This window comes from Gobio gobio (genome assembly GCF_949357685.1).
Source record: "Gobio gobio genome assembly, chromosome: 5".
Taxonomy (NCBI): domain Eukaryota; kingdom Metazoa; phylum Chordata; class Actinopteri; order Cypriniformes; family Gobionidae; genus Gobio; species Gobio gobio.
Genome location: NC_137101.1, coordinates 41887304 through 41903663, shown reverse-complemented (window position 1 = coordinate 41903663; position 16360 = coordinate 41887304). Strand labels below are relative to the sequence as shown.

At 36.7% G+C, this 16360-nt stretch overlaps 2 protein-coding genes across 2 annotated transcripts in view; one reads left to right on the top strand and one right to left on the bottom strand.

The window, feature by feature from the left end:
• The window catches only part of LOC307126546 (uncharacterized protein), a gene marked incomplete at its 5' end in the record, with an annotated part of 1586879 nt that overhangs the window by 1175839 nt on the left and 394680 nt on the right, over positions 1 to 16360 (bottom strand). The gene's annotated exons all lie outside the window — the stretch shown is intronic.
• The window catches only part of LOC307126519 (NACHT, LRR and PYD domains-containing protein 3-like), a 33405-nt gene continuing 17121 nt past the window's right edge, over positions 77 to 16360 (top strand). Inside the window, exon 1 of the mRNA XM_079817082.1 lies at positions 77 to 154. The gene's annotated coding sequence lies outside the window, so the exon portion shown is untranslated. The remainder of the gene's footprint in view (positions 155 to 16360) is intronic.

Sequence of the window (16360 nt, the reverse complement as noted above, 5' to 3'; positions counted from 1 at the left end):
TTACGTGTGCTGACATGTCTGACTGTCATTCCTTTCATTGTTACGCCTTTAACCTGAAAACATGTCCTTGTTCTGTAGAAGGGACAGAAATTTCAGAGACTTCAACACAACAGTTCAGAGCAACAGGAATAAACCTCTACAAATATGATTTGAGGTGAGTGTTTCATCTTTATTTAGTGTTTTCTTGTTGTCTTATGATGTGTTATTGGTGCTTCTGAGACTTTAATGCTGTGCTGAAGTCATTTTGATGCTTTTATTTAAACCTCTTTATGTCATGATCTGACAGATGATCTAATGTGTCTTTGTAAGTGAATCACTGAAGGCTGCACAAATCAGTTTTTTTATCATATTACTTGATGCAATTAATAAAACACATGATGAAGAACTCAAACAAATAGAGAGCAACACAACCACATAAAGATGACACAGAACATTGAACAGGGGAAAATAAGAATCAAAATTAGCTTTATTTGCCAAGTGTGCACAAAAACACAAGAGATTTGGGTAACACGTTAGAATAATGATCCGCCATTAGTAAGTAACTGTGCAGGAAGTAATGCAGGACTAATGAGTAGTCCTACATTAACACTTCAGCTACTACTATTGAGTATATAACTACTATTAAGTATAAATCTTGCATAAACACCATTAGAGTACTGCTTGACAACGCCCCAGGTGGAGCCTAAGGAAGGGAAGGAGGAGTCATGGCCGAGCTGACTGGTTGATCAGGTGAAATGAGGTGAAATGTGAGATTGGACAATTGATTAGTAATGTTTTATGAGGCGACACTCTAGCTTTGTCCCAAAGTGAAGGGTGCGCACTTCGAAGGCCGTGCACTTCGAAGGCCAGGCCAGGCCACACCTTCGAAGTACGCGAAGGGCAAACCGAGGGACAGGGTAGCCAGGTCTGAACTACAAAATCCCTCCAATTGCTAATCAAAAGTAGCGGAATCACGGCCAAAATGTGGCAAAACGTGGGGTGCGGGCGGTAGAAATATTGCTAAAGTAAGGACAACTTAAACCTGTGGACTATAGGCTACAAACAAACCACAGCAACAGTAAATGCAGCCCAATTCCAGACTTGGCAACACTGAATCGAGCGTCGTTAAATGTGCTATAGCAGGTGTGTGACAACTGACAGCGGACATTTGTGAGGAGATTTTAAAAAGAGAAATGGAGCAGAAAAGTTTTGTTTTGTTTTGTGCTTTTTATGAGTTTTATTGGATTTTGACATGCTTCATAGCCTGCGACAATAGGAGACCGGACCATAAGCACGTAAATATGTAGGCTATGGTTAAATATTTAATTGTTAAGTAAAATATATTGTAACATTTAACATAAGAAATAAACTGTTAACTAATAGTTTATTTCTTATGTTAAATGTGACTGTTACAATATATTTTAAACATTTATATATTTACGTCCAAGGCTTTATTATTTTTTATTCAACTCACATCATCATGTACTTTTTATGACATGCCAGCCGTCGACCGATTCAGCCCCGCAAAACCTGCGGACAGTGGAAATATGCACTCATCCCAGAAGAAGAGGTTGTCCCGCTGGCACAGGCCTTATGGGTCTTATTGCATTATTCCCCATCCCGGTTCCAGATCCACCAGCGTCTCCCGCTCAGCTCAATGAAAGTGTAGAAATGTTTTCTTCTGTTTTAGCTGTTAATTTAAATTTCTGTTGTTTCTGATGTTAAACTTAGGTTATATTGTAGGCCTATAAATAGTTATAAAAATAGTTTAAGTAATGTATAGACCAATTTATTTTCATTTACACATTTTAATTTACATGACAAGAAAATATATGTATGAACATATATGAATTTGTTTAATGTACAAATTATAACTTGCATTACAAAAATAAACAATGTACAGAACAACCACTTCTCTTTTATTTAGCCTACACATTTCAAGTTAACGAAAATTAACAATAGACAGCAATTACTTTGTTACATTTACAAATAACTTGATTTAATATATATATATATATATATATATATATATATATATATATATATATATATATATATATATATATATATATATATATATATATATATATATATATATATATATATATATATAAATTGTTCTGTGCATCCCGGCCACGACTTTACATTCAGCCTTTGGAGGAGACTTTCGGTAATGGACCGTCGTCAGTGAGCAACATTCATTTATTCATATAAAATACTTTATTCTGCAGTAGGCCTACAGCTAGTAAAGTCAGCAGTTTTCGTTTATTAGTTTTTTTGCTTATAATTTTGAGAGACAGATTTGATTTAGCCTATTTTTCTCTATGAATTTTTTTAGCTACGGTGTTGACAGTATGATAAGAAAATTAAATAAAATGATTGCATGGCCAACATAGCCTATTACTTTTGTTATCCCCAGTCTCTCTCTTTCTGTAGGGGAAATTTAAAAGAGAGATTCTGGAAATTAAATCTAAATTAGCGGGATCAGTCGAGTTGGGAATAAAATAATTTAGCGGGTGAGCACGGAGTGAATTTTAAGCGCGAGCGGGAGGGTGCGGTGCGGAATAGATCATGTAGCGGCAGCGGGATGAAAAAACAGCCCAGCACAGGTCTAATTTGTATTTAAAGAAAGTGCAGAAAAAAGAAAGAAAAGGTAAAGAAAGAGCGAAACGTGATAGAATGATTGAGAAATAAATAACATTTATGCAAGTTAAAATTGGGAAATTGAAGTTTATCTTGCCAGGTTGCTCAGGGCAGGGAACTGGGGACTGTGCGAATGCCACCACTAAACGTTTTGTTTACTTCAAGTTCAAGCGGTTGCGCTGTTGTGTTCAATAGTATCCAGGCTACAGTTGAGTTACCGACCGCTACCGTCTTTCACTGGGAAATTTAATCCTGCGCCGCAAGAAATCTGATTGAGTGGCGCGGGAATGCGGACCAGTCAAATCCTGTAGTCACCAGTGTGCTGTGAATTCTGGGATAGGGTAGGCTGCGAAGTTGTGTGAAGGTTCCATCTGCTGTACCCTTCCTTTGCCTGAGAAATGGAGGGCGCATTTTGAAGTCACTTTCGACTTGCGGCAGCCTTCGTTGCGTCGCTGTGACGCAATCGCACTTCAAATGCGGCCTTCAGAGGTTCAGCTTTCACATTGGGACACCCTTCTGTAGTGCCGCTATGACGTTATCGCACTTCAAATGCGGCCTTCCAAAGTGCGCGCCCTTCACTTTGGGACACATCAATACTCTGTGCTTTCACACGTGCTGAAAAACTGAAGCTTAGAGACATTTCTCATTTCTACTAACCCTGAATAATCTTCTCTGAGACCTGCTAAACCTGCTTTCTGAGAACCCATCCAGCTGTAAACATGCCTGTGTGTGTGTGTGTGTGTGTGTGTGTGTGTGTGTGTGTGTGTGTGTGTGTGTGTGTGTGTGTGTGTGTGTGTGTGTGTGTGTGTGTGTGTGTGTGTGTGTGTGTGTGTGTGTGTGTGTGTGTGTGTGTGTGTGTGTGTGTGTGTGTGTGTGTGTGTGTGTGTAAAGTAAGATACTTTATTGTCATTGTACCAGTACAAGTACAAAAGAATTTAGAATGGCAGCTCTCATAACAGAAAAAAAAAGACATTTACTCATTGACTATAAATATACACATTAAAATACATTGATCTACATATAAGAACTAATATATTGCACAATGTATAAAAAATGTATAATGTGCATGTATTGAATGTCCGTCCACAAACCTTAAATCCTCAATCCTTGTTGATTTTTACTGGAGGGAATAAAGGGGCTGTGGAGGAGTAAGGTCCGAGGCCAGCTACAGCTTTAAGAAAAAAACTGTACTTTAACCTATTTGTCCTAGACTTAATAGCCCTATACCTCCTCCCAGACGGTAAAGGGACAAACATTCTGTATCCTGGATGGGTGGGATCCATGATGATGCTGCTAGCCTTTGTGTATAACGATCAGCATAGACCGTATCCAAACTCGAGGGCTCAGTACCTATAATGCGCTGTGCTGTTTTAACAACACGGTAGTTCTTTGTGATTTTCGCCAGTACAGCTAGCATACCACACAGTAATCCCGTAGGAAAGAATACTCTCTATGGTACAATGATAGAAATCAATTAAAAGCTGTGTGGGTAACCTGGCCTGCTTTATTTTTCGAAGAATAGCCTTTGTTGGGCTTGTTTAACCAGATGAGAAGTATTGATGGACCAAGAGAGATCTTTCATAATGTAGACTTCAAGAAATGTTATGTAATTTACCCTCTCCACTTCCTCTCCATTAACAAACAACGGTGAATGGGAGTCTCCATCAACTCCTGAAGTCTATGAGTATCTCTTTGGGGTTTTTTGGTCAGTACACCATTGAGTTTGATGTTTAATCTCTTCTCTGTAGGCTGTTTCTTCATTTTCTGAGATGAGGCCGAGAATAGTTGTATCATCAGCAAACTTTAGTATGTAGATGGACGGATGGATTGGAGTACAATCATGGTAAAGAGGGTGAATAATTCTGGACTGAGCACACACCCCTGTGGCACGCCCGTGTTCAGGATGATTGTTGAAGAGGTGCGATCACCTATTTTGACATTCTGGGGCCTATTAGTAAGGAAATCCATAATCCATGAACAGAGTGTTATATCTATTCCCAACTTGCGTATTTTACATATCATTTTGTGAGGGATGACAGTATGAAAAGCAGAACTAAAATCAATAAACAGCATCCTAACATAACTGTTCGGCTGCTCTAGATGTGTCAGAGCTGTATGAAGTGAGATGGCATCATCTGTAGATCTGTTTGCCCAATAAGCAAATTGATGGCTGTCCAGATCCTTAGGTGTGCTAGCTTTAATGTGCGACAATATAAGTCTCTCAGAGCACTTCATAATGACAGGAGTCAGGGAAATTGGATGAAAGTCATTAAAACGTTCAACTGCAGCTCCTTTAGGTACAGGAATAATAGTGGTAGACTTCAGATAGGTAGGAACAATAGCCAGTTGTAGTGAGCGATTGAAGATACTTGTAAACACTCCCGCTAACTGATCTGCACATGTTCCCAGTGTGCGGCCTGAGACCCTGTCAGGTCCTGACCAGGGGCGTAGCCGTCTTTTCAGAAGTGAGGGGGACAGAAATGTCAGGTGTAATACCAGTTTTTTTCTGACCTTGGTCTAATTGACAGATTTAATTGATCTCATCTCTTTCTTTTAATTCAGTGATATATAAAATACACTGCTGAACAATAACCACTAATATCTATAATGTTTTCCCTATATGTTATGCCAATTTTATGATTGGTTTATGTACTACAAACACTTGTGCATTAAGTCCCCTTGGATTTTATGCTTTGTAAAAAAAAAAATATCACTGATTAAGGCAGAAAATATACAGTACCTATCAAAAGTTTGGAAACATTACAATTGTTAAATGTTTTTGAAAGAAGTCTTCTGCTCACCAAGGCTGCATTTATTTAATTAAAAATGCAGTAAAAAAGTAATACAGTGAAATATTATCCAAATGTAAAGCAGCTGTGTGAATATATAGTAAAACAAGAAAAAAATATTTGTAATTTATTCCTGTGATCAAAGCTGAATTTATCATCATTACTCCAGTCTTCAGTGTCACAATATCTTTCAAAAAACATTCTAATATGTTCATTTGATGCTCAAGAAACATTTATGATTATTATCAATGTTGAAAACAGTTGTGCTGCTTCATTTTTGTGGAAATCATGAAACTATTCAAACATTTGTGGTAAGATAAAAGAGAGAAATTAATACTTTTATTCATCAAACATGCATTAAATTGATCAAGTGGCATTTATAATATAACAAAAGGTTTATGCATGCTTTATTCAATTCAAATAAATGCTGTTCATTTAAATTTCTATTCATTAAAAAATCCTGAAAAATAAAATGCATCATGATTTCCACAGCTGTTTTCAACAATGATTATAATCATAAATGTTTCCTTTTCATCAAATGATCATATTAGAATGATTTCAGAAGGATCATGTGATACTGAAGACTGGAGTAATGATGCTGAAAATTCAACTTTGATCACAGGAATAAATTACACTTTACTATATCATTACAAATTAAAACGTATGTGAATATATTTCGCAATATTAATGTTTTAACTGTATTTTTTATTACGGTAAATAAATGCAGCCTTGGCAAGCAGAAGATACTAAACAGGCTGTCAGTTAGCACTGCATTATTCATATTCTTTATTGTCAATAACCTTGAGATGGCTGGAAAAACACAAACCATATATATTGTCGCAATCGTGTTTGTTGTCACGTTTCATCAGTCATAACGATTATTTTTATGCAGCTGCTGCTACAGCGCTGAATGCCTTTGGAACGTGACAGGCTTTTACTTCTACGAATCAGTTTTGTGTTTTCTTTGAGAGAGCGCCCTATGGCTTCGAGTATGAAGTGGAGTGTTGCACGCGAGTGTTGGCACTCTATACTAGTGTTCAGATCGCCTCATTTTTGGATACGAATAAAATGACAGGTCATGTATAGATTATTTTGTGTCTTTGAATTTAAATCTAGATTTATTTACGTTAGCTTCTACGTAAACGAACTTGTTTGTGTAACAGACGTAGGTCAGTAAGAGCGGTGCGACGCCGGTTAGAATCCCGCATGGAGCGGGTCGACTAGGACCGGTGCGACCCGGTAAAAGTGCGGGGGACGAATGTACGTTTTATTAAAAGTGCGGGGGACATGTCCCCCCCGTCCCCCGCGTAATCTACGCCCATGGTCCTGACGCCTTGTTGATGTTGATTTTCCTCAGAGTGGCTATCACTTGATGATGGTTTAGGACAATTGCCTGCCCATTCTGTTTTGCTCTAGGATGGACTCTACTGTTATTCTGATCATTAACCCCTAGGAGTCTGAGCTCTTTTGGGGCCCTTTAGAAGTTTTGACATGCCTTGACATTTGTGTTTTTTTCAGTTGCTTATAAACACATTAACCCTCTCGAGTCCGCTCGCTTTTTTTCTTATCAGTGTCGTTTTTTATAATTCAGGCAAGCGTTATACATCATTATAATCTGTTAAGTTTCTATTTTTTGTTTATTGTGTACAGTCACAATAAAAACAAATTGTTGTGCATCTTACAAAATAAAGAAAACACACATGATGTGCGATCTGCAATCCGTTTTTTTTTCTTTTTTTCTATAGACAGTACTAACAAAGGTATAACGATCAAGGTTAACTTAAAAATTCACCGGAGTTCTCCTTTAACCCCTTATTTTTTTAAGGGTTTTTTTTGTCTGAGTGACATATACAACTTTAAAGACTCATAACTCCAAAACTATAGTAAGGAGAGTCAAATGGTAGGTATCATTTGTTAGCAAACTTTTTATATTTTTGGAAAATATAAATTGTATTATATTTGGACAATACATGGCTGAGAAACTGCTGATAAAAGGGAATATTTTAAAATATTTTTTAAATAATTTTATAAATATTTCTTATTTAACATTCAATAACTCAGGAAGGAAATAGGGCAGCAGAAAAATTCTTTTTTGGTGATGTTCTCCTATATGTGGTCTGCATCTGGATAAAATTTTGTGGCGATATCATAAAGTAATCAAAAGTTACAGCATTTAGAACAAAGGTAGCCTTTTTGTTCAGTCCTTGACATTTACAAAACTGTTGTTTTCTGAGAGAAATACACAAATTTAAAGACTCATAACTCAAATTATAGCAAGGAGAGTCAAAAAGTATGTATTATTTGTTAAAACAGTTTTAATATTTTTAGAAAATATAAATTATTATTACATTTGGACAATCTAATGCTGAGAAACTGCTGATAAAACATTATATTATTACAATATTATGTATATTATATTGTATATATATTATATAATAACACATAATGGGTATCATTTTAAAGCTTAGAATCTCAGCTTTTCAATCTATAATTTTTTATATGCTCTTGACGAGCGCTGAGTTATTCATCTAAACCGGAGTGTACCGCCCCCGGGCGCCCTCTAGCTGCTATATAATGTAAATGGCCATGTTCTGCCAACCTGCACTGATCAACACATCATCTGTGAGGAATATCTCGTGATCGACGCAATGGATTATGGTGTCCTTGGTCTCTTTTTAATCGTGGGAATCTCCTGCAAAGAAGGTTGTGCCATGTTTAACGATCGAAAGTTTCATGAAGCTACAAGCGTAAACGCGACTTTAAAGCTACTGTTTATTAGCGTATGTGCTCCTGTCAGGCTATAATGTGTAATAATTCAATGAGTGATATTTTCTGATTCGAGTGACGGATTGTGGTGTTCTTGGTCTTTTTTTAATCGTGAGAATCTGCTGTAAATAATGATGTGCCATTTTCAACGATCAGAGAACGTTTCACGAAGTGACAATGATAAACGCGATGTTAGTGCAACAATAGCTTATTTAAGAGTATGTGCGCCTGTTAGGTTTTAATGTGTAATAATTCCATGAGCCATATTTTCTGATCCGAGTGACGGATTATGATGTCCTTGGTCTCTTTTTAATCGTTGGAATCTTCTGTAAATAATGTTGTGCCATGTTTAACGATCGGAGAAAGTTTCATGAAGTTGCAAGCATAAACGTGACTTTTGTGCAAAAATAGCATGTGCTCCTGTCAGGTTTCATGTACATAATTCAATAAATCATAACTTCTGATCTGAGTGGCCGATTATGGTGTCCTTGGTCTTTTTTTAATCGTGGGAATCTGCTGTAAATAAAGGTTATTATTTTTGTTATTTTCAACGATCGGAGCTTCCCAGCAAACATACGACCAGCGGGCCAGTGGCGGACCACTGGAGGCAAAGTTGGCGGCCCACCGGTGGCTGCCGCCGGCGGCCCGCTGGGATTTTGCTCATCGTTATTCTAGCGGACCACCAGCGGCAGCCACCACTTTTCCGACAGTGGTCCGCTACTGAGCCGCTGGTTTATAACAAATGTTTTCTGGCGGCCCACCGTCGGTCCACGGTTTTTAATCAGTTCCATAAGCTAACCAAAATGTCATTACACTATAATGGAGGAAAACAATGCAGACCTCTCAATAACAGTTGCAGATTTATTTTTATTAAATACATTTTCAGTGAACAGATTATACATTTATCAGATGCTTTTATTCAACATTAGTCAAGTAAATTAGGAGCATTCAATTTAAGTTTATTTGTACCCTTATGAAATTAACTATGGTTTTACCGCAAGGCTGTGGTAAAATGGTTCGTTTTCATAAGCTAACAAAATTAACCATAGTTCATCAATGATTGTAGTAAAACCATAACTACAAAAGTAAGCATGGTGTCAAAACCTATGGTTACTATATGATAAACATAATTTTACTCTGGTATTATTACAGTTTTACTATAGTAGAGAACCATGGTTTGAACAAAAGATAACATCGCTACATACAGTCTTACAATACTAAGTGTCCATATAGCAATAACTCTAAGATAATGCAAGTCATGAGTTTAAAGTTGTGTTCAGTTAAACAGACACAATTATATCCTTCAACATCTTTAGAGCAAGTTCTCAGATTTTCAACCCACTTTGTAACAATGTTAATAATGTATGTAAATGAACATTGTTTACTCTTTCTCGGAGTTACATGTACTGATATATCCCTGTTTATTTATCAGCAAACCTGTCATGCAAACCTTTCCTATTAGACACTTTCCCGGTTTCAGACAAGATTTAAAGGGATAGTTCACCCAAAAATGTAAATCCTGTCATTAATTCCTCTCCCTCATGTCGAAAAATATCCATATTTAAAACTTTATTAAGTCAACTTTCGGCTGACCGCCTTCCATGATCAATTTATGGAAAAAGTGTTGAAAGTTCCCCTGCCGACCGAAAGATAAACGCGACCAGGTCCGCTCGTCATGACGTCACGAACACATCTTGAATTGCGAGAAGGCACTTTCAACTTTCAAAGGCGATCGGCTGGAACTTTACTTGATACAAATAAATAAGGATATTTTTCTTACACAAACGCATCGATTCGCTTCAGAAGGCCTTTATTAACACCCCAGAGCCGCGTGGAGCAGTTATATGATGGGCAGATGCACTTTTTATGGACTTCAAAAACAGAGCAACTATTGCTGCTTAGATTTTATTTGTCTGAAAGAAGAATGTCACACACACCTAGGATGACTTGAGGGGGAGTAAATCATGGGCTAACTTTCATTTTTGGGTGAACTATCCCTTTAAAGTCGTTTTTGTTTGTTTTATGCACACTAAAGTATTCTCGTTGCTTCATTAAATTAAATTTGAATCTGTCTATGGAGGGGACAGAGAGCTCTCGGATTTCATCAGAAATATCTTCATTTGTGTCTGAAGATGAACGAACGTCTGACGGGTTTGGAACGACATGAGGGAGAGGAATTAATGACAGGATTTACATTTTTGGGTGAACTATCCCTTTAAGCTAGTACCCGGACTAAAATGCATGTTTGAGCTGTCTTAAAGGGATAGTTCACCCAAAAATGAACATTACCCCATGATTTACCCTCCCTCAAGTCATCCTAGGTGTATATGGCATTCTTCTTTCAGACGAATACTATCAGAGTTATATTAAAACATATCCTGGTTTTTCTAAACTTTACAATGGCAGTGAATGGCAGCCCAACACTTGAAGCTCAAAAAAGTGCATCTATCCATTATAAAAGTGCTCCACACGGCTCCAGGGGTTAATCAAGGCCTTCTAAAGCGATTCGATGGGTTTGTGTAAGAAAAATGTCCAGATCTAACATGTTATAAAGTACACTTTTATGGACTTCAAAATAGAAACAGCCATTCACTACCATTATAAAGCTTGGAAGAGGGACATTAAATTAATACATTTAATAAATTGTATTAATATGACTCTGATTGTGTTTGGCTTAAAGAACAATGTCATACACACCCTAGGATTTCATTTTTGTGTGAACTAAGCCTTTAATTGAAAGCAACTTGACCTGATATATCTTAAAATATGCCAGTGTCATTGTTTTGTCTCAAGATTCACACCAGTAATGTGTTTTTTTTTTCTAAGACACGTTTAAAAAAAGCTACTTAGAGGGTCCTAATTGAACTAAGCCCTAACCTTGGCTTAATCTAAGAGCTGTCTGTATAACCGGGCCAACGATTACAATATAAGGACAATATCTGGCAGTTTTGCATTTCCATCTATAGTTGCAATCATCTGAAGTCTTTGTGAGTGAGGCTGGATCCAAACTGGAGCTGGCGTAATCTCTAGTAACCTTGCTGTGCATCCTGAGATAGAAACAGGGAAGTAACAGGAGAAAGATTAGCATAGCTGTTCATATTTCAGGCAAAAGATGATAATGTGCACTTTTTACTATTTAATCTCATATAACTGTAGCACAGTTTTTTTGTTGTTGTCGTCAAACAGACCCCAAACCTATAAATGGTAGTGTACACTACTGTTCAAAAGTTTGGGTTCAATAAGATTTTCTTTTAAAAGAAATGTATATTTTTATTTAGCAAGGACGCATTAAATTGATCAAAACAAAGTGACCGTAAAGACGTTTGTAAAAGACATATAGACATTTATAATCTTTACAAAAGTCTCAATCTCAAATAAATGCTGTTCTTTTGAACTTTCTATTCATCATAGAATGCTGAAAAATAAAATGTATCAACTGTTTTCAACACTGATAATACTCATAATAATGTGTGTAGATCATCAGATCCTCATATGAGAATGATCAGTGAAGGGTCATATGACACTGAAGACTGGAGGAATGATGATTTGATCACAGGAATAAATTACACTTTACTATATATTCACATAGAGAACAGCTGATCTACATTGTAACAATATTACTGTTTTTAATGTATTTTTAATCAAATAAATGCACAATTGGTAAGCACAAAAGAGACATCTTTCAAAAACATAAAAAGCTGTAGCAACCCCACACTTTTGAACATTAGTGTATGTTAGAGATTGTACTTACTAGTCGTATGAGTATTGGAGATTTTTGATAGGAGATCCGCTCCAACTCTGCTGTGGTGCAGAACATCAGCATGGAAGAATCAAGGAACATAAGCACCAAGCCAACAATATTTAGTATATAATACCAGTTTATTAGAAGGAAAGAAGCTAAAGAAGAGGAGAAAAGCAAAAAAGGGAAAGAAGAATATACAGAAAATAATTTATTAAGAGTTTATGTTTTTAGGTTTACTTGTTGATTATTGCTCATACAGTGTCACTTACGTTTAGATGTCAAAGCCTTTTTTAAATTTATAAATTTGGAAAAGAAAATAATGTAAAATCATGGTGATATTACGTGAAATATACTGTAAAATAAATGCATATTAAGTTATTTAATGAATTTCCTCAGTTCACCTGTTTCCTACTTCTCTGTCAGGAGCTTCCTTCAGGAATGCTGGGATCTTGGGATCTTCAACTCTGTTGTAGAGGGGTTATTTTGTCCCTCCTGAAATCACAGAACATTTTTTTTTTTTTACAATTTCTGTTTACCAATTTGCAGCTAATTTTCGCGCTCCATGTAATTGACGTCACTGATTAACAGTAACGTTACAGTTTATACTTTTAGGTTTTTGACACATACCATTGACAAATTACCAGCAAAACCTTTACAAAAAGATCAAAACCTCTCATTTTCACATAAAGATTTGATTAAAAGCTCAAACTTTCATAAACAAGAGCTCAATCGATAGTTAGCCGAGATGCTAACGGTCTTTTTCCGAAGACACTAAACCATTTATTTAAAGTAAATATTCAACAGAAGTGTGTCAATTACACGTAAGAAAGGTGTCAGGAACAGTTGTGTGTATTATTTGTGTGATTTTAGAGACTAAACTCACCTGAAAGTAGTGAAAACAACAGCGACAGAAGGAGTTGTGCTGCTTGTCAGTTGAGTCGGATCCCCGTTTCCATGGCAACTCTCCGCCGCTCCAGTGAACGCGATTCGGATGTTCAACACGCACGCGCAATAAAGTCACAGTCACGCATCTTTTACACAAATAAACTAGAATTAAAACATTACATACATAAAAACCTAGCTCATTAGTATTAAATCATGAATTTGAAATTAATTTATGTGTAATTCATAGGTGCAAAAGCCACCCCTGCACTTGATAGTGAGACAAAGTGACACTCTTATATTAGTTTTATATAATTTTAGTTTAAAATTTTGTATTATTTTGTTTAGGAACACTCAACCTAATTATTTCCTTTTAAAGTGATTGCATGCAGACAGAATTTTTCTATACAAATGCTTTGCTTTGGTTATATGACTAGCAATATTAAGTCTCACTATTTTTTATTAAGTGCTTTCAGATTCTTTTTAACTGTAAAAATTAATTAAATAAATATACATATAAAATAAATGTACTTTTATAAAATAAAGGTGTCACAACAGACAGTGACCGACAATCGGCTTTGCCACTGGTGTACCGACGGTGGCCCAGCCGCGGCAAACCTCCGGTGGCGTGCCACCCAAAAAACACTGGCAGACCGACGTCATTTTCAGATTGGTCGGCGTGCCGATGGTGTGCCGACGGAGGTCCAACCGTGTCAAGCCGCTGACTTTGTGCCGCCCAAAAAACGCTGGTGGACCGCCAGGTCATTGTTAGCTGGGTTGGTTCATGAAGTTACAAGCATAAACGCGACTTTAGCACAACGTTAGCATATTTGCGCCTGTGAGGTTATAATTCAATGAGTGAGAACTTTGGATGAGAGTGACGGATTGTTGTGTTCTTGGTCTCTTTTTAATCGTGTGAATCTGCTGTAAATAAGGGTGTGTCATTTTTAACGATCGGAGCTTGTTTCATGAAGTCACCAGCAAAAACGCCAAGTCTAAGCAACTGCTATTTTTGTACTCCGCTCATGTGCTCCTGTGAGGTTTTCTGTGTGCCATATCTCAACGAGGGATATCTATAGATCTAAAAGACAGATTATGGTGACGTTGGGCTCTTTTTAATCGTGAGAATCTGCTGTAAATAATGATGTGCCATTTTCCACGTTTCATGAAGTTACAAGCGAAAAACGCCACATGAATGCTGCATCAGTATATTATTTACATATGGGTCTTGCAGGACTTAACTTACAAAAACAAAGTTTAGACTCTAAGCTTTCAAATGACACCTATTTTGTGTTGATCAATGCAGTAGTTTTGAAAAATATGACAATTAATTTTTGTCACAGCTAGGTGGCGCCCTCGGGCGGTACACTCCGTTTTAGATTAATAACTCAGCACTCGTTTTGAGTATCCCAACATGGATAGATGCTGAGATTCTAAGCTTTAAAATGATACCTAATTTATGTTATTACATTCAGTGGTTGCTTAGTACCCCCCCGCGAAAAAAAATCGGGTTTAAGGGGTTAATAAACTTAGGACCAAAATTAATCTTTTGGAGGACTAAAAGCAAGTATAACCACTCAACTCGGTCAAAGGCCTTTTCGGCATCTAAAGAAATGGCAATGCCAGGATAGTCTACCTGAGAAGCAGAGAAAGTTATATTCAGAAGTCTACGAACATTATCAAAAAGAGATCGATTCTGAATAAATCCTGTCTGATCCATGTGTACCAACTGTGAGATAATTCTTTCCAATCTTAGAGCAATAATTTTGGCAAATACCTTGTAGTCTGAATTAAGTAAAGAAATCGGCCTATAGGAGCCACACAGACAGGGGTCTTTACCAGGCTTGAGTATAAGAGTTATCATAGCATGCTGGAGAGAATCTGGTAAACGCTGAGTCTCTATAGCCTGGATATACATATCCTTCAGAGGGTTAATTCATTTGGGTAAAAATGTCTTAAAGAAATCTATAGAGAAATCATCCATACCAGGCGACTTGCCAACAGCTAGGCATGATATGGCCTCTTGTATTTCGATCTCAGTGATGTCCCCCTCCAAACAGTCCCTGCAATCCTTAGTAAGTGAGGGTATGTCCAATTTATCTAGAAAAGTGTGCGTTCTCACCACATCTTTACCCTGGGAGGTATATAACAATTTATAGAATTGCATAAATTCCTGATTAATAACATTAGGATCTCGAATGACAGTTTTGTCAACTCGACGGATTGTATTAATAGACCTTGCTGCATCTTCTTTTCATATTTGCCAGGCCAACAATTTGCCTATTTTATCCCCGTGCTCATAATACCGTTGTTTGGATCTTAGGAGGACACACTCTGCTTCTTTAGTATACAGCATATCATATTCGAGCTGTAATGCGCTAAGTCTCCGGAACATATTTTCATCTCCACAAATAGAACAGTCCTGCTCCAATTTTTTTATGTCTTTGGAAAGTAAATTCAGTTGATTTTGATATTTTTTCTTTTTACCAGATGTGTATGATATAATTATTCCCCTCAAATAAGCCTTCAGTGACTCCCAAATCACCCCTGCAGAGACAGATCCCATATTAAAGTTCAAGAAACTTTCAATATTGTCATTCAAAAGAGCTATAAAATCAAGATCATTGAGGAGGTAATTACCAAATCACCATCTTCTACGATATGTTCTAGTAGTAGGAGCCTTAACTGTAAGAATTAGTGGAGAATGAGTTGATAGAGTTCTTGGAAGGTATTCACATGAGTCAACTAAGTGTTCCTGTCTTTTATGTAGAAGAAAAAAGTCTATTCTGGAAAAACTTTTGTGTGGTCTTTGTGTTTATTTGAGTTGATGTGTGGGCGTCGACTCTGGATCGCCTCAGTATTTGAATCTCAATAGAGCACGTACTCCGTGGGCGTGGTCGCATTAGCGGGTAATGAACTGGCTCGCGAAAGACTGACATCTATCACTTTTCAACCATATTACATAAACACAGCATATTTGTTTTCGATTTGGTTTACATTGTTTAAAACCTGACATTTCAGCGTTTCTTTAGACATATGTCTCATGTTTTTGAGACAAGTATTCACTAAGCTAGAGGTCCTTTTCTGAAGACTATCTGAATGAATGTCTTTGAGAGAGAGGCTACAGATCGTACATCATGTTTGTTTTCTTTATTTTGCAAAAAGCAAAACATTGCTTTTATTGTGACTGTACAATTTTTTTTTTAAACTTAACAGATTATAATGATGTATAACACTTGCCTGAATGATAAAAAAATGACAGAGTTATTTGAGTCTCTTTGGCACTGATAAGAAAAAAGAGAGCCGATTGCGCCGGTGCGACCACCAACTCGAGAGGGTTAACCTTATTATTGAAACACAAAATAACAAATAAAGTCTCAAGCACCAGAAGCAATCCTCTAAGTTCTCTTTAATTGAAAAATGCATTTTAATTTATTTATACATGGTTGCAACAACATTTAGTAAAAAATTTTAAGTGCCATTGTTTAAAAAAAAAAAAAATATTGGCTGAAATTTCCAAGACGTTCAGTTATTATGCTTTCAAATTTAATGGCATATA